This window comes from Sesamum indicum, linkage group LG6 (genome assembly GCF_026168435.1).
Source record: "Sesamum indicum cultivar Baizhima isolate 11 linkage group LG6, ASM2616843v1, whole genome shotgun sequence".
Classification (NCBI taxonomy): domain Eukaryota; kingdom Viridiplantae; phylum Streptophyta; class Magnoliopsida; order Lamiales; family Pedaliaceae; genus Sesamum; species Sesamum indicum.
In genome coordinates, this window is record NC_142662.1 from 18,862,200 (window position 1) to 18,884,978 (window position 22,779).

At 35.2% G+C, this 22,779-nt stretch overlaps 2 long non-coding RNA genes across 9 annotated transcripts; both read right to left on the reverse strand.

Moving 5' to 3' along the window:
- Positions 1-5,033: 5,033 nt before the first annotated feature.
- On the reverse strand, positions 5,034-20,672 carry LOC105164152 (DNA-directed RNA polymerase IV subunit 1). 8 transcript variants are annotated; one of them, XR_016065969.1, is made up of 21 exons: positions 20,462-20,672; positions 20,223-20,287; positions 19,681-19,756; positions 18,659-18,761; positions 18,427-18,550; positions 18,186-18,307; positions 17,462-17,515; positions 17,174-17,389; positions 16,086-16,223; positions 15,865-15,960; positions 13,871-15,769; positions 11,750-11,919; positions 11,578-11,644; positions 11,383-11,501; positions 10,380-10,525; positions 7,567-7,826; positions 7,225-7,398; positions 6,998-7,135; positions 6,431-6,651; positions 5,970-6,081; positions 5,034-5,548 (listed from the first exon to the last, which is right to left on the reverse strand). It is a non-coding gene; the product is annotated as a DNA-directed RNA polymerase IV subunit 1 (long non-coding RNA). The 8 variants fall into 8 exon arrangements; XR_016065970.1 differs by having other exon boundaries at positions 19,681-19,779; XR_016065968.1 differs by lacking the exon at positions 19,681-19,756.
- A 706-nt stretch (positions 20,673-21,378) lies between these two features.
- Positions 21,379-22,416, reverse strand: LOC148787885 (uncharacterized). The gene is made up of 3 exons (XR_016065685.1): positions 22,290-22,416; positions 21,944-22,056; positions 21,379-21,654 (listed from the first exon to the last, which is right to left on the reverse strand). It is a non-coding gene; the product is annotated as an uncharacterized LOC148787885 (long non-coding RNA).
- Between the last annotated feature and the right edge of the window lie 363 nt (positions 22,417-22,779).

The following is a 22,779-nucleotide window of genomic DNA, read 5'->3' on the forward strand; positions in this document are numbered from 1 at the left end:
AATATTTAAGGTTGTTTGTGGTAGCTTCTGCTTTTGTGTTAGGAATAAATTAAGTTGCACAATAATAAAAAATTATAAGTATTTGAAAACAAGGATAAGAAGCGGAAAAAAGTCGAAATCAGGGTGTTTGGGCAAACAACTTTTATATTTATAATTTTATCAATAACTTGCATAATTTGATAAGAAACTGCTTATAACTTTTAATTTTGTTAAGCTAATTTAAGCAATTCTTATATATATAGAGGGGTGAAAATTAAATTCAGCGGATTGCAGATTTATATTAAATTGATGTGATGCATTAATTTCCATTTATTATTAAAATTCACATATTTCTGATAGTTTGATATTAAATATATATATATATATGTATAAATAAATAGTGGTGCAGCTGTGCAATGATAGTAATTAATTTAAGTAAGATATCATTTTATTATAAATAATTTGATATAAGTTTGGAACAGTGAGATTGAGATCCAATCCTGTCCCCATCTGGACTTTATCCCTTTTAGAATATTAATTAATCACACACACACACACGCACATGCACGTGTACGTGTGTATGTGTATGTGTATATATATGATTTGGCTTTATTGCAAAGAGGAATATATTAGGAACAAAGGCGGAAAAGGAGCCCCCTTCAATACTTATAATAATTAGGGTAGATTTACGAGATTTGGTATAATTACAAATATTTTTTTATTATTTGAAAAATTATAATTATTTTTCTCAAATTTATAGTCTTGACAAATGGCCGTTTGTTAGACGACCGTTAATTTTAGGAGAATATTTGTAAATTTTTAAATAATGAGATAATATTTATAATTATGGTAAATTTTAAGAGAATCTGTTGTAATTTACTCAAATTGCTCTATCATTAAGGTGGCATCACATGACTGGTTTTCAATTACTTTTGTTTCTAAATGCTAATTGAGGTTTGAAGAATATTATTACAAGCTATACCTACCTTGAATTGGATCAAAATGGACTACGGGTTTGGGTTAATTAGGTCTGGGTGGGTCCACGGGTTCAAACTAATTCGGGTCAAGCTCGCAATTGTTTTATTATGATCGAAATTGTATGGTCGGGAATGATTCTTGGAAGTCGTAGATCAACGCACACTCTAGAGATATTTTAATGAAGATATTCGAATGATCAAATCAGTAATGGTCTAAAAATCATGCTAAGGTAAAAAATTGATAAAGATTAACAGTAAAAACATACCTAAATATTCTTTTAAGACACTATTTATAAGTAATATCCAATGTATAAAATACACACTCTAGGATAGGACCATGTTTCCCACTTTCAAAGGATCGAATTTCGGGTCAAAGGATAGGGTCGGGTCGGGTCAACTACAAGAAGAAACGTATATATGCTACGTCCTGTTTGGATATTTTACTACTTTTAATCATATATGATCCCGTTCTTTTTATATTTTGTTTGTTACCTTTTACAGATGAAAAACCCTAACCCTTTTCTTTCCTGTCTCCTCGTCTCTTCCACTCTCTCTCTCTCTCTCTGTTCTCATTTTTCCACCTTCCCCCACTCTTCTCTTTCACTGTCATCAATGGCTTCCCCTTACAAATACTTTGGTGTTTTTTCTGATGATAACAACCGAATCAGAAAAAGTAATTATCTATCTCTTCCTTCGATAAAATAGTTCTTTGTGAACTAAGTTTCTAAGTTGAATTCTAAATGGTTGTGGATGGTCCTTTTGTGGATCGTCTATCGGTGGTTTCGATTTTGGGTCCATGTGATCGACCTGGTGGGTGTTTTGAGTAACTGAACCTTTGTGGCTAGTTTTGGGTGATAAAGCAACCGGTATCGTGGTTGCCGGCCTTTGGTGGTTGTGGACGATTCCCATCGGATCTGGCTCCTTGAGCCATTTATCTCTTTGGTCCTTATTCTTTATAAATCTGTTGATATTGTCTTTGTAATTATATTTATTATTTCTGTATTATAAAATCTATTAATATTTTTATAAAATTAGACTATAACATTAAGAGTTTTTGTAATCCACAATTCATTTGTAATAATTGACTAGAATTTTATATTTAGGCTCATTATTGGTGAATAAATTTCGAACAGAATCTACAAGTTGAATATCATTCAAATCGAGTTCAAAGATGTTTAATGCTTTATTTATGAGACCAAGGTCCCAAAAATCTTCATTAGACACATGTCTTGGATTTAAAATTATTGTATGTAGGTATTTGTCTATTTATATAATAGTTGTAATTTATTATTTTATTACTTTTTTCACTATGAAATTATTGATGTATTTAGGAGGGTTTTCAGTCTTCCTTTTTCTAATTAAGTATTGATTCAAATATCAACATTTATTTTCAAATTAACTTTATAATTAAAAAAATTGGTCTTATTTCCACCCGGATAGAAATGGGTCCATTTTGGGTGAACACTATTTTCATAAAATTATGTGTTGGAGAAAATTTTGTCATATGGATAATGTCTAAATTTAATTAATATTAAGATCTTATAAATAAATTCAAAATTATATATTCAAATTGAATAGACATATAAGTATTTATCTTAATTTACTATAATTTATATTATTATTCTTGATGTATTAATATATTGATCGAATATTAATGTATTAATCAAATACTAAGATATTACATACTTTTCATTATAAGAAAAAAGAAATATTTATCTTAAGAGAAACATTTATCCACAAAATTTGTTTATTTTTCACCTCTTTCTGGCCTATTTTTTAAGTTATAAAAAAGACACATCATGATATTAATTATTATTATTATTATTTACAACTCAAATGGGAACAAAAAATTACTTAAAAAAATCAATTAATATATTAACAAAATAGTCATTTAAACAATTATACACATAAAATCTTATCCTTTATATTTATTTCAGTCTATTCAACAAGTGAAGAATGTATGACTTTATTGTGTATGTGTGGACAAAAATAAGGCAACTCTGAGTGGAGGTCCATGCAGGCATGTGGCTGCCACTGCTTCAGCTCATACCTCAACACACACATCCACTTTTTGTGTTTCACTACTGGGGAAGGTTTTATTTATTTCAAAAGAAAAAGGTTAAATTTTTTGGAGGAAAAAAAATGATTGTTTGGTATTATTTTTAGGGTAAATTACAACGGGTTCCTCCTTAAGTTTTTCATAATTATAAATATTTTTTTATTGTTTGAAAAATTACAAATACTTTATTTAAATTACAATAATGAAGTTTTTATAATTATGATAAACATCATCAAAATCCATTGTAATTTACCCTCTTTCTTGAGACAGTTTGAAAGTAGTGAAAAATTGGATGACTCATTGGGAATGAGAGATGTTGTAGATGTCATATTATGTGTTGATGGTGATTGTTTGGGATTTTATATGTTTGTAATGTATAGATAATGGAGGGTAGTGGTTAGGTTTGGGGAGGGGGGAATTTGGTATGATTCATGTGAATTTGTATTTATATGAGTTGTGAATTATTGAATTATTTCATAATGATGATTATTTTATGTAAGATGTAATAGTTGATGATTTATGTGGGTACAAACCCATATAAAACGACGTCTCCAAATTCAGGTTGGGAGATAGGATTCTATGTTGTTTGAGTCCGTTTGGGGGTGTGAAACTATCATTTGATTTAAAACCATCTAAAACTTCTATTCATTAACGTTATAGATGGTCAATGATTGTTATAAAAACAGACTAAAAATGACGACAAACGCGATGATAATAGCTTATGTGGGTACAAATTCACATGAACCACGTAACTTAGGCTGAGGAATAGGATCTTGTGCTGCTTAAGTCCATTTTTAAGGGATTTGAAAATACAAACTGATTCATAACCAATTAAGAAAACTTTTATTCTTAAACGTTAAAGATGATCTGTGACTGTTATGAAAACACACTAAAAATAATGTCAAATATCACCTAAATATTTAACAAGTAAAAGGAGAATTACAGTCCTCATCAGATTTAGAAGGTGATGACCACTTATTCATAAGATTCTTATAAGCTTCTGTATCTTGTAAAGTATTTTTTAAGTGGTAAAATAACGGTCTTATTTTAAAGACAAAATTTTCAAATAAGATATGATTTTAAAATTTATATGAAATATTACCTCATGATAATTTTATAATTAAAATGTTAAAACTGAAAGAATTTGTCAAACATTTAAAAATAAGCTAAAAACTTGTTGCATTTTCTAAAAACAATTATAAGCTCCTAATATCTTATTTTTTAATCCATCAAATCTAATCAATCAAGCAGACGAAAATATTTCTAGCATCTTTTCAAAGTGTACAGTGGGGCGGGTTGGTCCTAAAGCAGTATTCAGACTAGTTCGAAAAAGTTTGGTCCAAAATTAGCTCACTATAATGGCCATTTTTGGAACAATCCTGAACCTCTAAATAGACCCTAATTAAGTCCATTTTTAAACCCAAACCCAGCTCATAGACCGGCTCGATTGAGGCCTGAACCAAACCCACACCAAGCCCGAATATGCTTGTTTTATTTATTTTTATGATATTAAGTCTTCTTACAAATAATTACTTAAATTTATAATTGTCTTATAAAATAAATAAATAATAAATTAAACCACACAAGAACTTGTATATAGAAAAATAATAAATTATGGAAAAAAAAATACAAAGAGTAAATGAATTAAAATACTAACAATTTAGAACTAGAAAAAAAAAGAGAAAAGTTTTTAGAGTTTCAAAAGTATAAAAAACCTGTTAGAATTGTCAACTTAGAAGAATAAAATAAAAGTTATATGCCATGCATTATTTAAAAAAAAAAGCCCAACAAGTTGGTTCTGGGCCACTGAGTCGAGCTAGTCCCGGGTATTGATTCCTAGGACTAGCCCACCCGGTCCCAAATGGGTTTCGGCCAAACCAACTCATTTTTATATTAGTTCAATTCAATCTTAAGTTAGATTAGCCCAATCCTACTCACTGTGTATCTTGAACATCGTTCAAACTCGTGGTTCGTCGAGCGACATCCCACACACATACTTAGCTGAAGACACAATGGCATTGATTGAAACATGAACACTTGACATGGCATTGCTATGGCTGACAATGTTACAAGATTTAGTCACAGACAATGAACAATACAACATGAAAATGGATAGCCCTTGAAAGCTTTCCCGTTGCTACTTCCACTAAATCTCCTTGGCCAAACTCCGGGCGAAGAAACTTTAGTGGAAGCAGCAAAAAGAAGCTTGGGCTATCCAAGTTACATACATTATTTCAACATAAAAACAAAAAAAAATGCAGAATAATTCGATCTGTGGTCCGGTAGGGTCTTTTTTCTTGTTAGGTCCCCAAGCAGCCAAATTTATTTAGCTTTACGGACATAAAAACTATCCCACCTCAACTTCAGGGTTACGGTTTAAGTTTTCCTTTCTGGATAGGTAAGCTTTTGCTTTCTCGGGTGCGACTATCTGAAGAGCATTATGAATGCATTTGTTGTATGAGAAGTCCTCCTCTGTTCCATCTGTTCTTATGAGGACAAAGCAGCTTTCTTTGTGGTCTGGATGACGGCCAACCTGAACGTTGCAAGAGAGCAAGGCAAAGAATTAGAAAATGCAGAGTAAGAGCTAAGAGATCAGACAGTTCCTATAGAACATTTTTTGTAACTTCTATCAAGAATCAAGAATACAACAGAGCAATGATCTAAAATAAGAACGGATAATCTGATACATTGAATATAGTATTCCTAACACAAAAACCCGTGCTTTCATTTTTCCGAGTCAAAGGAGTTTCTGGCCCCAATATAAGACCACTTTGGACCAACGCTTCAAGCAATTTACTTTTATATGACCTGAGAAGTCTGGTTGATTCGTGCAGTATATAGTCTCCCACTAGATAAGTATGTATTTATGATATGCTTATTACTCGTCCAACATTAACATATTGGGTGGTCAAAATCGATGAATGGTTTCCTATGAGTACATATCCCTAGTATACCTTTATATCCATAACACCAGTTCCAATCTTCTCTTCCCAACGAGGATGAAACTGCAGAGCCCTCATTGCAGTAGACTTATCTTCTCCATTCAACTGGCTGTTCATAGGATACCTACATCGTTGTAGAAGCATAATTAAACAAATGACTCCAAAGGAAACAGCATAACAGATGCATATAGTTTCACTTGACAAGAGAATGAATCTTGGTACGGGGAGTGAGAAAAATTGATTTTAGTTCCATGCCTCAGGAGATTACGAAATACTAACACATTTTCAATAAAGTCATTCAACTGGTGAGAACAACAATAAGTACACAATATGGATGTTTAAGAACAGAAAATGAATCGTGCAGGAACAGTCAAACATATTACAGCGAACTTGGATCTGAAACTGGAAAACTGCAAAGATTAACATAAAGAAAGTTTTAACAGTAAAATAATAGGTAGAAAGGATTCACTTACTCTTTTAGCATTCGCTTTAATCTCTGTGAAATTTTTTGTATCCCTACCACCGAGAAATGTTGTGAAACCATTCTTTTAACCAAAGTTTGACGCTGCTTTATGTTGGGAGACAGACCATTCGGTCTTACAGAAAGGTGCTTTGCCACATCATTTGGTTTAGCACACCTAACATGGTTGCTCAGCAGAGTGTAGACATCTGTAGGTTTCTCAGGTTCGTGTCCCTAATGCATGGCAATGTAGAAACAATTAAATCAAGAGAGTGGTGCATCCTTCAACAACAACATGTGATCTGAAATCTATAACACACCCACAAATAGACAAAAATATACAATCACAACTTATCCATAACTGAGGAATAAACTTCGGCCAAATCTGCATACACATTCATCGCAATGGCAGAGAAATTAGCACGGCATTTCATAAGGAAACAATCAGATTTTCTAAAATCCAAATCCCACTCTAATGTAAATTTCATTCCAGTAAAGATGATACAATATAAGATTTGCTATACATAGATGATTAAAGAGATATATCTAATCTTTTCAAATAATTATGAAGTATCCTCACCTTCCCGTTATACATAATATCAAACTGACAACCAGTTCCAATTGATGGAGTTTGGCCCCATGATAAAGCCTCAAGACTGCCTTGAAGAGCATCCAATTGTCCCATCTTGGCTGCTTTTACCAAGCAATCACTAGGATTCTGGTGATTTGCAAAGCATGAGAAATATGTTATTTCACTCAAAGAATAGATACGGTGGCAGTAAAGCAAAAGGAGAAATGATTACAAACCAAAAAGCAGGCTTGGCTGAAGGGAGCTTGGATATTGGCTTCCTTTCTTTGAAGTGAGAGGCCTTTCGCATTTAATGGCAGAAATTCTCCTGTCGTTGACAGGCAATTGGCTGTGACAACTAAATGTTCAGGAAGTATGGTCTTGCCCGTGTCACTGATGGCTGAATGCAGACTCTGCATTTGAAGATCGAATATTAGCTTTTTATAACTGTCAGCCAGAATCACAGAGGGTGGTTCCAAATGTATCTGCCCCCAGTTGCCAGAATCCAGGCTTATAGGGATAATTTATTGCTGAAAAATTTGCTGCAGTTAAAGGTAAAATGTGCAATTATTACAACTTACATTTACAAAACACTGCCAGGCAGTGTCAATTCCATATGCTTCACTATAATCATGGATATCATCTGGATGACTCCGCTCCCAGTCAATTATATTTCTTATTCTGAGGCACTTATCTTTGAGGATGCTCCAGAATTTAGTCCTGTCACAGTATTCCGACATGACAACCCGCAAAAAGAGTTCCCCTGAAGGGCGCTTGGAGAATCTTTTATGATTTGCTTCATCTTTCCACAAGATATCAACCTTCTTAAATTCCGGAAATCCTAAAGAACAAACTATCACTATTAACACAGACGAGAAAACACATTGACATTGCAGAGTTGAAACACAAGGGGGAAGAGGGGGTGTTGTTCCAGCAATACACTGATTGAATATTATATTTCTGTTCATCAAGCATTTTATTCTGCTATTACATCTTTTCTCAAAGGCAAAGAAACAATTAACTGTCACATCAGATACATTTTCTCATTGATATATATTAAAAAAGAATGCAGACCATGTTCAGTCAAGACAGTTGGTTTTATTGGGTGGAAAATGGATGTTTCAGGAAAATATTAGTGTAAGTGGGAGCATAAGGAAGTTTTGTTATTGGTTTAAAGAATCAGTGGAGCAGAAGTAAAATACGAAGTAATTACAACCCCCCAAGAGTGCGCTTTTGTTTCCATCCAAAGTTGGCATAAAGTGGTATAAGGCTCAAAAGATAGAAACAAAATCCTTATATTGATTTACCACATTATACATTAATTATAATTTTTCTCCAACTTCTCATTTTATTTATTACCCACTTTCATATACCCCTTGCCCACTATACTGGTGCCTAAACTATAACATGCTGTCATCCCTGGCCAAAAAGTACGAACATTTCTTTTTTATTCTTACTCTTTGCTTACTATTGTTGAAAATAATTTACAAGTTTAATATAAGTGCTCTAATTCAACTAAAATTTAACCAATATTTAACATAAAATAAGAAAGGGCTGATTGGTGACGCTGCCGAAATTATTGCCAATCCCACTCTATTTTTATTGTATCAAATAATGGGAAGTACTTGAGGTTTCTTCCATTTGAATCATACCAAACATCTTAGGGGAAATGAACTATACTTCTTTATGTAAAATTCCAGTAGTCCTCTCCCTTTCACTTCCCCTTTTCTCCCATCAAACAAATGAAGCATTAGTATGAATTCTATGCCTTTAATACTTGAACAATAATAGAATCCACAACAAACCAGAGATGAAGATCCTATCATGCTCAAGATTGTGTAGTTTTTTATAAAGTGTTTCTCTAGCATCGTGATTTAAAGGGTTTCTCATATCCACGTGACAAACAAGTTCAATCTTGAAGCTCCAGAATGAGCAAAGGGCAACTGAGTTCATTAACAGAAGCAGTCTATGGTGTAACTATGTCAACTATAATCGAAGCTTCTTGATAAAATATCACCCGAACTCCATAACTTTGTGGGATCACGTGTTTCATGCCCTTTTGTTTGTAGTCATCACAAATTTATTCCAACTTTATCCTTAGAATATAAAAAAGACACAACAAGAGATGCCTAAACTCTGTAATACTAGTTTTCTGGTCTTTCCAGTCTGGTAGAATCTAATAACAGAGTTCTCTAAAACGATACCAAAGAATTTACGATGATTCAACAAAAAGGCTACAGAAACACTAAGCTAATTTTAAGTTAGATAATTCAATGCAGGAAACGGTGGAAATTAACTACTCTTAACCTTGTGGCTCCACCCTGCTGATAAAAATTATATTTCTGATTAGTCGAAACACTATAAATATTACATTATCCAATTACGGTACATGATGAATCAGCAGCAAACTGCAAGAAACCAAAATACGCGGTTGGACAAAAAAGTAAATTAGTTTGAATCCCACCATCAAGTCATTAAAATTTAGCGTGTTCTCTTGGAGATACACAAAGATGCTTCAATTTACAGCCGAAGCCAACAGTGGCTAATACCCTTTTGTTTAGTCAGCCAAATGGCAGATAACAATCATGATTATATTAATTGAATTTGAAACAAAAGAAGATTATAGAATGCAGTAGTACAACAGTATATGGTTTAAGCGTCCAAGATTAGGATCCTGTCTTCGCTATAAGTAATAATGATATTTTGGAGTAAACTATTATGCTAAAGAAATTACCTCATGCTCTAAGACTTGCATCAATATAAAACATGCCTTTATCTGTGCTGTTGGGTTTGCTATTCAAAGACAGCAGCATTTCCCAGGGTACGAATAATTTGTCTCATTACATTGATTTTAACATAGATTATGACAATACTGCAGCAAGAGCTTCAGACACAAAAGGACTAGTTCAACAAAAACTGTTAGTATATGATGATGCCTAATCTAAACCTCAGAATGAAGTCACAGATCTTAGGAACAAGAACAAACAAAGCTGCATGCTGTTTCAGATAGTGCGCATGTATAGCATCTCTGAATTCATGTTTCAATTATTTTCCTAAAGCAATGCATACTAGTTATTTTGGTTTGTTCATAGATTATTCTTCAGTTGCTTTTGCCTTTTAGATCGTAAGATATATAAGGTGGGGTCTTCCAAAAGCCCCAGTTCTAGCAAAACCAGGAGATGGTTAGCCAACAGCTACAATGCAAAATAGAAGTCACAATGAGATGGGTACAACAAGAAGGTCAATCTTTTCCGACCCTTATGGAGTATACATATCCACACAATTCAATTACAGATCAACATCACATTAATGTTGTTCAAGAAAAATCTAGAAAGTAATCACATGATAGGAGGAATAAACATATAAGCAAAAGGAAATATAAAGTGCCACACACCTTTTATTACAGTTCGAAGAAGGACCGGTATCACCATATCACGAAGAATATCCAGGTCGGAAAACTCTTTGAGGCTTTCAGTTAATGCTGCTGAGATGTAAATTATGTTGTGAGATGTCTTGTTGATGTCTGCTTCAGAACAAACCCTGCCCATCAGAAGCAAGATCAGGAGGATACAAGATTCTTTGAGTTCAGACAGTTCTCTCTCTCTCTTTTTTAAAGTTGACATAGCTAAGGGACTATTTTCTCAAGAGAAGCAGAACTGTTAATGCAAGATTTGACCCTTGGGATTAATGACATTGGACCTGACACTATTATCACTTATTGCTTTTTTCCCCTAAAACAAATTAGAGCCCACCATCAGAGGTCTGCCAGAGATTCTAGCCCATGAGATACTGTGCCCAAGCTTCTGCTGAGACTTAGGACCAATCATGTATTGGTTTCTCCTTCATATCTAAACCACTTTATAGATTAGCAACACCAAGTGTAGCATAAAACTATGGCCAAAAAAATTATGTAAAGGAAGTACGTGTGATGGACTCGAGACCTCCCATGAAGCAGATGAGAACTCCTAAAGAAAACATAGTCCACCAATAAGCAAAGCAAATGACATTGACATAGGTCTTGTAGTAAATGAAGGTATTATTACTAAAATGAATATGCTTCACATCAGCACAGCTCCTTCGGCATTATCCCTACTCTTAATCCTCCCCTAACCAATGGAGCATCTCCAAGATTCATATTGGATATAAACTTGAAACTCCCGCAATTTTCTTAGAGGATTAGCTATGCCCTGTAACTTCTATACTATTGACCTTTCTGAAAATTAGGTGAACTACAACAGTAACTAGACTATTAGAGGTGATGCACACAGATACACGATCAAATAAAGGATTCACTTTTAGCATATATTGTAGACATATGTTCTCCATCTTTCTTTTCATACTCAAATCTTCAGTAATCATGTGAACAGATGGACAGCCTTATCAGAGAAGAGTCTTACTGGCTTGTTATCTGCAACTTGGGAAGAGTTATTTTAAATTTTAGTCCAGTGCATCCATTATTCATGGAAAGAGTTCTGATCACAGATTTCAATTTGATCCTTCGCTTCTTGGCAACTTCCTGAAAGGTCAAAAATAGTCCTAAATCAAAATACTCAGACATTGAGAAAAGCAACATGCAAATTTTAATGTATTACCTTGTTTATATGAAAAATACAGGCCCATGGACTAATGCTGGCGTTGCTCTTTGTCTGCCTGGAGAAACTAATATCGGCAGAAGGTTATATTCAGATATGTAAAAATCAAAATTACTAACAGAAAATAAAAAATAAGGAGGAACCTGTGCGAAAAGGATGTACAAAAGCTTACCATATTCTCACTTCTGAAACTATGTCTGAGAAAAATACGCTTTCCAAATGATCCTTGACTTCTAAAGCTCCGTACTCCAAACCATTTGCCCATCTTCGAAGTCTTGTTGACAAGAATAGTGACGCACTCTTAAAGCCAGTACTCCTTTTCACTCCACATTCCAGGACTTTCTGCATGGTCAAATTGTAAGAGAAGTATCTGTCAGGCACTACTAGTCACTATGAGTTCTATAAGCATTGGATATGATTCAGCAGATAAGCAACACCTTGAACAAACTTACACATGCAAAGGAAATGGGAACACAACATTGAAAGCTTAAGATGCAATATGATGCAAACTGCAGAATACTGTTCTCAGGAGACAGTCAATTAGAAGACTAAATTTCAGGTTCGTGTTAAAGGTGCTGAAGTCACATAGCGGGAAGTAGCATATAGGTCATTCAGCCAAAATCACCATTAGCACTCATAACACGTGAAAATTGTATAGACTGGAAATGCCCCTCGGTATCCTGGCAATATCTATCTATGTCTTCTTTTCTTTGTGATGCATGGATTAGATGGGAGTTGGTGTTGACCTCAAAGTTCATCTGAAGTGATTGGGTTCATATAAGTTCAAAAAGAGATTGGTCTTTCATAGAAGTGAAACAAAATGTCTCAGTTATTTGATACTCCTGCATATATGGTTGGGCTTGATAAGAGTTGAAATTTATGGTAAACAGAGCTTCTCCCATTCCACTGTTATGCTTATGATCTTAACTACATCAAGCAAAATTGAACCCATTTCTTCAATGCATCACATGGTTTCAAATGCAAGAATTAAATTCCTGTTTCTATATTGACTTTCTTTCTAATTGTAATACCATGTCCAACCTCCAGACTTATTCATTTCAGACTTTCAAACACTTTGCTAATAGTCTATCTCATCATACAGATCTTGGTTACATAAGGCAGGAGCAAAGGTGAGAGGAAGGATAGGAGCAGGGCGCAGAGCAGCAAAATTAAAATATTTTGTGGGCAAGAGCAACTTAGAGCACGCTTATTACTATATTTTTAGATATTAGATTTGACAATATATTGTGGCCTGTTGGATTATTGGATTCTGGACAAGTTTTCTATTGGATACAGAGGTTCTAGATCCCAGGAAAAATCGTTTTTGCTTTCATGTTATCGACATTAAAATAAAGGGTAAATTACATAAATTACACAAACACCCCCTGTCTTTTGTAAAATTATACGCCCCCAGGGGGTGTTTCACGGGATGTCTGTAAGCTTTGCCTTTGAATAGGGATGCAATTGTAATTACATTTATAACCTCATGGTGTACCTGATATTACAAAAACAGGGTGTTTGTGTAATTTGACCTAACGTGAGGAGTGTCAATGTAATTTTCCCTAAAATAAAAGAAACAACATAACTGAAACAAAAGAATAAAGTAACAAAAGACCCTTGTACTAGTGCATCAGCTTAACCAAACCCATCCCTACTTTTTCTCACCATGGCCAGCACCTCTCTGTCTTTTTCCTTTTTCTGTTTCTTCTTTTCATTCATTCTCTTGTCAGTTCTTCACAGCTTATCTATTAGCTTTACTCCTCTCCCCACTATCTTTATCCTCTCACCATCCATGTATGACCATTGTCAATGTTGGCATCTAACATCTCCACCATCAGAGCCCATGGTTTCATCCCAATTTTACCTTCAAATTTCAGAGTGCTTGAAGTCATGATTTAAAAGTTTTAAGTGTGCACTTTGGTGTACCTTAGAGTACCATAAGAATCCACTTCACCCCCAAGTCCCCGGAGCATGATTCGGAGTGACCAATGACCTAGGTATAGATATTAGAATGGTACAAAAATGTTTGCTAATAGTGACATCCTCTTGATTAAACATCTATCCCATATACCAAGTAAACCTAGTTTTCAACCATTTGTCGATTTGCTCTAGAAGACAATCTGAGGTGATATTTTTGGTCCTTCAATTAAATCTAATGTTGCTGTGGATAAGAATACTTGAACATATTTAGCCACAAATAATCAGGCAGCAGAGAGCTGAGTCAGAATTACTGCAGCCACCCATACACATGCACCCTGATACACAGAGGGTGGCAGGGGGCGGGGGAACGTACCTTTAGAGCTAACAAAGGTGATGGTTCTAGTGCGCTGACTGGCTGATCCAAAGCACTGTATGCAGCTTCTGAAATCGCACAAGCAGCCAATGAGCCAACAGGGTGTCCAGCCATAAGAGCATCACTATGTGTGGCAGATGTGTCTTCAGTGCAATAATCAAATTGAACAACTTGATTTCCATAACAACTTCTAACTGTTCCATCATATCCAATTATTAGATCTCGCATGAAAAACATTAGCCTTCTGGTTAGAGTCCCAGAAACATCAGCATGGCCACTAAAAGAACTGTCACGGGTTGTCAGCGAAAGCACAAAACTCTCCAGAGGATTTAGACCTGCTAAGTAGGAGTTAGCGACAATTGAACATGGAATGTATGAATCTGTGGTTTCCTGATTATGCAACTTGTGGACAGTGAAATTGTTCTTCTGATTGTTCCACGAAGCACAAGAAAGGTAACGGGGAACTGAAAAAGACAAGGGAGCTAATGAATGCTGCAAGCCCAGACACATGCTATGCTGTACTAACTTTTGCAGGTTTCCTTTGCTCCCAGCCTTTAGCATAGCTATAAATGAATTGTTTTTGTCAGAGTACTTGTAAACAAGATTCTGCATATCCCAGAAAACTGACTTGGAAGCAGAAATGGAAGCTTGAAAAAGTTCTGCTTTAGTCTGTTGGGCAATCGACATGTGTTCCTTCAGAAAATTTTTCATGTTTTCATGCTCTTCAGAGCTTTCTACAAGAAAATCTTGGTTGCAATCTACCATCAATAAGCTGATATCTGATAATTTTTCAGCTTGAAGCAGACCATAGTATATTTCATCCAGAATATTCTTCCGAGACTGTGAATCAGGAGAAAGGTAAAGGTCTGACAATGAAACACTTAGTCCCCTCCTTGACAGCCACTCACAAAGAACTTCCTGAGCAGCATGCAGGAAGTCAAGAACTTTGTCTCGCCAATGTCTGAGCAGACATTGAAAGAGGTTATCGCAGCTATCCCTTAACCATGCTGATCCATGGGAAGATGATACAAGCTCTCCTTGCCTAATACATACATCATTAGATGCATAAGCAAATTCAAAGTCAGGCGGTAAAAGCAGGCCAAATAGTTGTTTTCCTGTCCAAGCAGCCCCTGAAGTAGATTTGATGATAGCAGGCAATATTGGCATAAAGGAACAGAACATCTGCAGCTGCTGCATCTCAGGCTTATTCAGGAGAACACCATCTTCAAGGAACAGATAGGCAGCAGTCAGACTATCTTGACTTAGTGACAAAAGGTTCCGACCATTCTGCCCATTGTGCAACTGTTCGTTTAAAGAAACAAGCTCATTAAGCTCAACCCTAGAGGTTACAGATTGTGGAACATAACCATGGAGACAATCTCCATCAAAGTCCCCTCGGAGTGGGGAACAGACAAGAGGATTAATGGAGACAACAGATTTGATAGGAAGAATTCTGACAGATAAAGCAATGAGTGAATGCTGATGTATGGAGGGAGGCCTATTAATCAAAACAATATCTCCATCAATGAGAGGCCTGCAAATAGAATCTCCTGTCCGCAACATGTCCTTAGACCAAATACAAATCCTCTGACCATTCCTTAGAACAGAAAAGTATCCCCTGCGGTAAAGCATAAAGTCACAGCATGGTTCTAGCCTATCCCAATTCCATAGATTTATATGGTCTGAGATTAGCACATTCTCTGCAATTTGAAATGGCAAGCCAATTTCATCAACCTTTATTCTAGGATCACCAACAACAACCATGCGGAAAGAATGATCTGTCCGCTTTCCAAGTAGCAATTCTTTTATGTTTTTCAGCCCTGATGCACTGGAAGCAGAATCATTCGTTGATTGCTTCTCATATATTTTTTCTAAACTTGACAACTTTTCAGAGCGTATCTGCAACACGAAAGAAGCAAAAAGAAGTAATTTCTCTCAGAAATTATCCACACACATAAGAAAAAGAAATACAAAGGTTGGTTCTTTATGCTTGCCTTGGAAACTTTATATCGATCAAGAACTCGGGCACTCAATTCATTTGGTGTACCTCTAAAATCAATAAGCTTTCTGTACATCTTTGTAGTTTCATCCTAGATGTTAATCAAGTAAAAACAGCATGCAATTGTATGTTCAGGAAGATATGTAAATCCCAAATCATGTATCTCATAAAGTATACAGGCAAATCAAGGGTACAATAGAAGTAAAAATCACTTACAACAGTTATACGCTGCCCAAATTCTCTTACTCGATGACTATTTGGAGTCACGAGCAAAGAGTTTAGAAAGATTGAGTTTTTCCTTTTGAGAAGTGCTTCCAGAACCCTTGGGCATACATGTTTCAAAATGCTATAGACCTGAACAATAAATGATAGCATGAGCATGCACCATCTTGTCTGGAGGAGGGGTAAACAATATAATACAACAATAGAACTCTCAGAAAATATGGACATGCAGGAAGTTGTTCATCAATTAAATAACATGTACGATTGGCTTTTCTTCTTGCACAAAATGCAAAATGTAAGCTCTACTCCCTACTTGTCTTGCAGTAAAAGTTATAGTTCTAAAAGTAAGTTTCATGAGTTAACCATAATTACATCAAAATTAGGCGCAATGTGAATGTAACTTGTTGCTCTAACTATCGGCTTTTCCTACTTCAGTTTTTCCAATCCAAACAAGTTAAGAATGGATAATTTCTTTTTTTGGACAATTGATATGAACAACAGCTCAAAGATCAACCAACCTTGGGGAAAACTCTCCAAGACAAAAGCATGGGACTAGGAGTAAATGGGGATGACTATTATTATTATTTGGATCAATCAACCCATGGACCATTTTCTCTAGAAAAAATTAAAATAATAGAAATAAAAATATTAATAATAAGAAAAAATGCTTTTAAACTTAAACTGCAAAAAGTGTTCAACAATCACCACATTATGATACATCACTTATTCACTTTTCACAAAACAAAATAATGGAATTTGATAACAGACATACTGGACATCACATAATTATCATGTCAATACAGCTCATGCTTGAAGATTGCAAGTGTATCTAAAGAAAATAAAGAACTCCAATTTAGGCTTCAGGCAAGTAAATTCCAGCCAACATTTTCCATTTCAAGCTCATATGATACAGAAAAAGGAAAAGAAGAGGCTGCGGAGGGTGACAAATGAGCCTCAAATGATAATAAATCTCAAAATTGACCAATAGATATGTGGACCTAAGGTCATGGGTGGCAAAAGAAAATAGAAAGCAACACCAGCATGTATCTAATAAAACAGAAATGAAGCATGGGAAATGTTACTTGAGCAGGCAATAGCACTCTTTTGTTTGCCGGCAAGCCACTGAATTCTTGAGCTGAATCTTTCGGGATTACATCCCAATAATCAGGAGCCAGACCTCTAACAGAGTTCTTGTTCAGCAATGTTTCGTTGACTTCTGCAATAATTGCTGTTTTCGCGAAAACATCTTTTGAGGACACTTTAAATTTCATCTTCGGATAACCATCTTTTGGTCTTCCCTGTTATTTGAACAGAAACAGGTTGGTAACGGTCATGTAGAAAGATGCAGGGTAGCAGCCAAATGAACTCACCGCACAATATCTGCAACTTCTGGGTGGATGATGCCTTGATGTGGAATCCACTTTCTAACACATGCAAAAATGCCAAAAGAAACCATTAGCACTCTGCAAATAATTAGGTATTCACTTGATAGCTCAGTAAACAAATGTTTCAAGAAGCTCCAATTAATGGAAGAACAGCCCTTTAAAAAAAACAAAAAGAAAAGAAAGACCTGAACACTGTTAATGCAAGTATTGGTTGGAGTACGGCTATCTCAACTAGCATAGACATTATTCAAATGAATATACAGGCAGTTAAGCAATGACAACGAATTAACTCATGTTCATTGATGATACTTCCAAGATTAGGGTGCCATTCTCATATTGACCTCCAATTTTGTTTGCGAAGTGTAAAGCTGAAAGTTCTGTGCCATGCCACTTCAAGAATACTGTTTATCAATCTCTACATGTCTTTTGAAAGCCCCACATTGCCTATGGAATTTTCTTAAACTCAATTTAGTTTCAATATCACCTAATATCTATTGAAAAACATAGGTGCACTTGATTGCATTTGCTTACATAATCATGATACTGATATCGATTATGATGCAGGAGTCAATGAGAAGAGGATGGTGATCGAAGTAACAAAAACTTACACTACTATGTGTGTGCATGTAAACATAAACTAGAATCAACAGAAAAAATATCATCACATCAGCAACACTAGATTTCAGCACATCAGAGTGTAATACCTAACCTTGACCTTAGCATGCCGAACTGATTTACATCCTGGGCAGATTTTATTAAGAATTTGTGCAACTTCTGACATGAAATAAGGATTGAGAATTGTAAACGGGAAATTGATCAAACCAAAATGCCCTGCAAAATATAAAACCATTATATAATACCCGAAGAAAGGATAGTATGGAAAGGATATTATGGAGAGGGAAAGACAGAGACCACAAAGTGGCATGACAACTCTAACTTCCCCAAGTTACCTTCACAATCCTTTGAACTTCTGGCACCACATGTAAGGCATTCTGAGGCATTTGAAGTAGGTAATCCAAATGCAGCATCTGAAACTTCATTGACTGTAGTGATTACCATTGCTGATATCTTTCCCTATAAATGCAATGCTATAAAAGTGAGCAAATTTCTGCACATACCTTAAACTATCTTAGATTAATTGCAAGATGAGAAAACGGAATCTGTAAATTTCAGAACACTTACAGCATCTTCATCAGATAAAATATTGAGATGAATTCCCTTCAGGCGAGCTGATCTGACTTGCTGAACTATATTCAAGTCATTATCCATAGCTCGTATATTTTTCCTGGGAAGGAACAACCGCATTCATCAACTGATCTGAAAATTGATTTTGATTTATTTCATGAGCCAATAAAAGCCCAATGGACAAGGTAAAAGTTGGTTTGGAAAAACTTTCCTATGAGAATTAGGCTTCTTTTTTAAAGACAATCCAGAAAAAAAGCAACAGAAGTAATAAAAATGCTTCAAATACATACCACAAACACCAATATAATTTTCTAAGAGTTGTACATATCAGTTTCAAACTAATCATATAATTTGATAAAGCATTATTGAGCAATAGGATTAGTTCATCATGGAACTTTACATTAAATGGATGAAAAATCAAACAAACAAGAGAAGAGCCACAAAAGTACGATGGTCACTTTTCATGTTTTGGGTATCGTCTACATGAATCTAATGAGACCAATGGCTGCAACTTGTGAAGGCTTAGAACGGGTGAGGGAAGAACCCAGACTGAAGCCTTGATTTGTGTGGAAAATCTCTTTTGTGAAGACTTGAAAGACAAATCTCTCCTGAAAGACTGGAAAATTCCTTTTTATTTAACTTTTATCCTCATTAAGTTTATCTAATTGTTAAGTTAATTTATATGACCCTTAGTAGCTTAATCAAACAGAGGCTCTTTAGAATTTCAAATTACTTTTAAATCGCAAGTTAGGGGTCTTCCTCTACGTATAAATGTTTTAAAGAATTGCAGGGTTCTACGTTGAGTCTAACTAGGATAATTCTATGTTTCTTTGATAAAATTCAACGCCTGTTGCGATTGGAGATATCCTCTATCCTATACATAGCCCCATAATATGAGACTGTAATATGCTAACTCACTAAGCTTCCAACACATGTTAAGCTTATGATGTAACCTAAACACTACAGAAGCGATTTACAGAGACCATGACTCATATCTGACAGACACCAGCACACCTTACCATGCCACCTCAGCACCAACAAATGGAAGTAAATAAGCTTTTCCTGTATTATGGCTGTTGCACCATTTTCTTGCCCCTGACAACGGAAATTTTCAGCATCTACGATACCGAAAAGACATTATCTGAATTAATTTGCAAGTTAACAAAAACTTTAATGGCTCATTTAATTCGACTTGTATCTGGTCATTGGCAAGTCGTTCGTCGTTATCCTTAGACGAATTAGGAAAAAACCAATAAAATTTAAAACCTGAGCCACTTGTTACTAAATAGATAAAGGCAAAATAATCCATACAAGTCTACAAAGCCAAAACAATTCCTTCAGAAATGAAGTCTTATTTCAATCAACCCCAATTACATATGGTTATTGCACAGGATAACACAATAACTGACATAATCCTGAGAAGAAGTAAGAGTATCATCCCACATTGCAGAATCACATAGATTCTAAATTGCATGCAAAAATCATGACATACCAAATCAAGATTCTGTGCTCCACCTCCATCTAAACTGAACATTAACGTGGGGGGAAACAAGCACATTACCTCTAGACACACAAAACAATCAGCTACGGAGTACAATCCTCCACCAGATAAAGCATCAAAAGCCACTGCCAATCAAAAGATCATCCATCACATGATCACGTACCATTCACACTCGCATTAACAATCAAGCAAAATTCAATCTCAAACAAAAAGGAAACACCACCTTAGATTCCACTCATATAAACCAAAACAAGCGGGGAAAAAAATAAAAAAAAAAAACAAACACGATTTCCACTCACCTCTGTTGAATTCACCAGCAAGCTTTTCACTTCCCTCTCCCCCCTCTCTATATAAATTCCACCTCTTCTTATATGAAGAGAGAGAGAGAGAGACTCTGCGTCACTCTGTGTATGAGAGAGAGACAGAGAGAGAGAGAGTGACTGAGTGTTTGTGGATTAATGGAGCAGCAGGTTTTTCTTTTGCCACTGCACACAGAGAGAGAGAGAGTGTGAAGAGAGAATCAATTGGGAGGTTTAAGGCAAAAACAGGGTATAAATATGTGAAGACAAAACCGTAATAATTGAGAAAAGTGGTGGCAAGAAACGAGGGGGACTCTCTACCCGAGGGACATCGGGGCCATTCCCATCTAACCGTCAAAACGCCAACTTGGCAATGCAGAGGCGACAGGCATTACCCTCTCGTCTCTTACCCTTTCTTCCCTCCTTAATTACCGTACTGCCCCACCCCCCAGTAAAAGTGGGCCTTTTTTCATGAATTTCGCATAAAGTGGCGGGGTGCGGTCAGGTGCGGGTCAGTCTATGGTGGACCCGCTCTATCCAAGAATTTATGCCATCATCTCCTCTTCTTTTGCTTATGGTCATATGATTGGCCATCATTTATATTCAATGGTGATGATGTTAGAATTACAAATTATATCTGCTTATATTATGTTTGCTTGGTTTTAAGATATCAAAATTTTGAAATAAATTAATTCACAACTGAATTTTAAATTAAATTCTTATCATAAATTTCATACTTACATATTTTAAGAATAACAAATTAACAATAAAGCACGTGCAAAATTTAGGTCTAATGATTCTTGAGGTGTCTATTCAAGATAAACACAAAAAAAAAATTTGAATTAATTAATAATTGACCAATGCATGTTTAAACACAGTCCCTTAAGAGGATGATCCATGTCAAAGTCCCATGGGTGACGATGTTTAAGTGCAATAGAAGTGAGTCCACGCTATAAGCTTTACTCGTACATATAAAAGATTGGTTTCCACCACATATTGCATACATACAGCAAATTCAAAGGATTCAAATCCAAAACTCTCTATCGAGATAGCTCTGCAACCGCAAAGGTTCCATGTCTTCATTGGCATTGAACCCTCAAGGTCTGGATATTATATTCTAAGGTGACATCAAAATTTGCTCCATAAAATCAAAGGAGATTATACATCACCATCAAATGACACACTTCAAGCCACTGAATCAAAAATTGAAAAGAAGAATCAGCGGACAATTGTCACTTCAAATATCGTAACTCTTTTTTGTTCAAATTTATAGTTTTTCTCGTATCGTAATTATCTATATTTTCCTCCTCTGGTAATTAGTTTTAATAGGTTCAAAATTCGTGTGAACATTTTTACATTGGAATATAACATTAATTTATGTAATATGTGTAGGTTTATTCGGGTGAATTGTCGGGGGTCTGAACCCGATCAAATCCATAAAATTAAAGTATGTATATGACCGTAATCAACTCCGAAACCCACCTCAAATGTATACGGGTCAAGTTGAGTCCCCTTCACCTAACCAACGGGACCAATAAAATCTTCGAGCAAGCCCCGCCAGATTTTCTCTCCCACTCCATCTCTTGTGCCAGCTCCTACGACAATTAACACGTACGTCAAAAGTCCTAAGATTGCAAGCAACCATTGACAAACATACTCTATTTTGTTGGAACCTAATGCTTCGTCTACTTTTTGTGGCAGACAATAAAGCCTTTTTTTTGCTTTTTCCACAATAATTCGCAGTCGCTGCGGTGAATAAACGTGATGTTGATCATATGAATTCGTACAGATATAAATTATTAAATATTTAATGTAAATATAAACTCACGTGAGCAGCATTATTATATCTACCGTCCGTCCGTCAGTGTCACCTTAAGAGCACCGAAGATGACCCGTGTGCGGACGAAAGTGGTGAAGAGCAACAATTTTCCTTACTTGATGGGATAGGACATGAGTCCATGTTTGATTGTAAAAACAACAAAACCTCTTTGATTCTTTTATAGTTAATTTCCATGTGGAAATCAATGATTAATTGGCATGTCGACTTGTAGTTTTATTACGTGGAATTATTAATGATGACAGTCGTGGTTTTTTTTAATTTTATTTTTTATAAAACTCGATTCATTACATTATTTAATATATTTTATAATTTTTTTATACAAAATAACTGCAAATATTTTATTTAATGAAATAAATTCCTGAATTCTTTTCTAACGTAATTGGATGAGCTCGAAAATTTGGGTCCCACACAATATTTTTCAATAAAATTCCTGATAATTTTAATTTTTTATTCTTACTTTCCTCACATATTAAATACA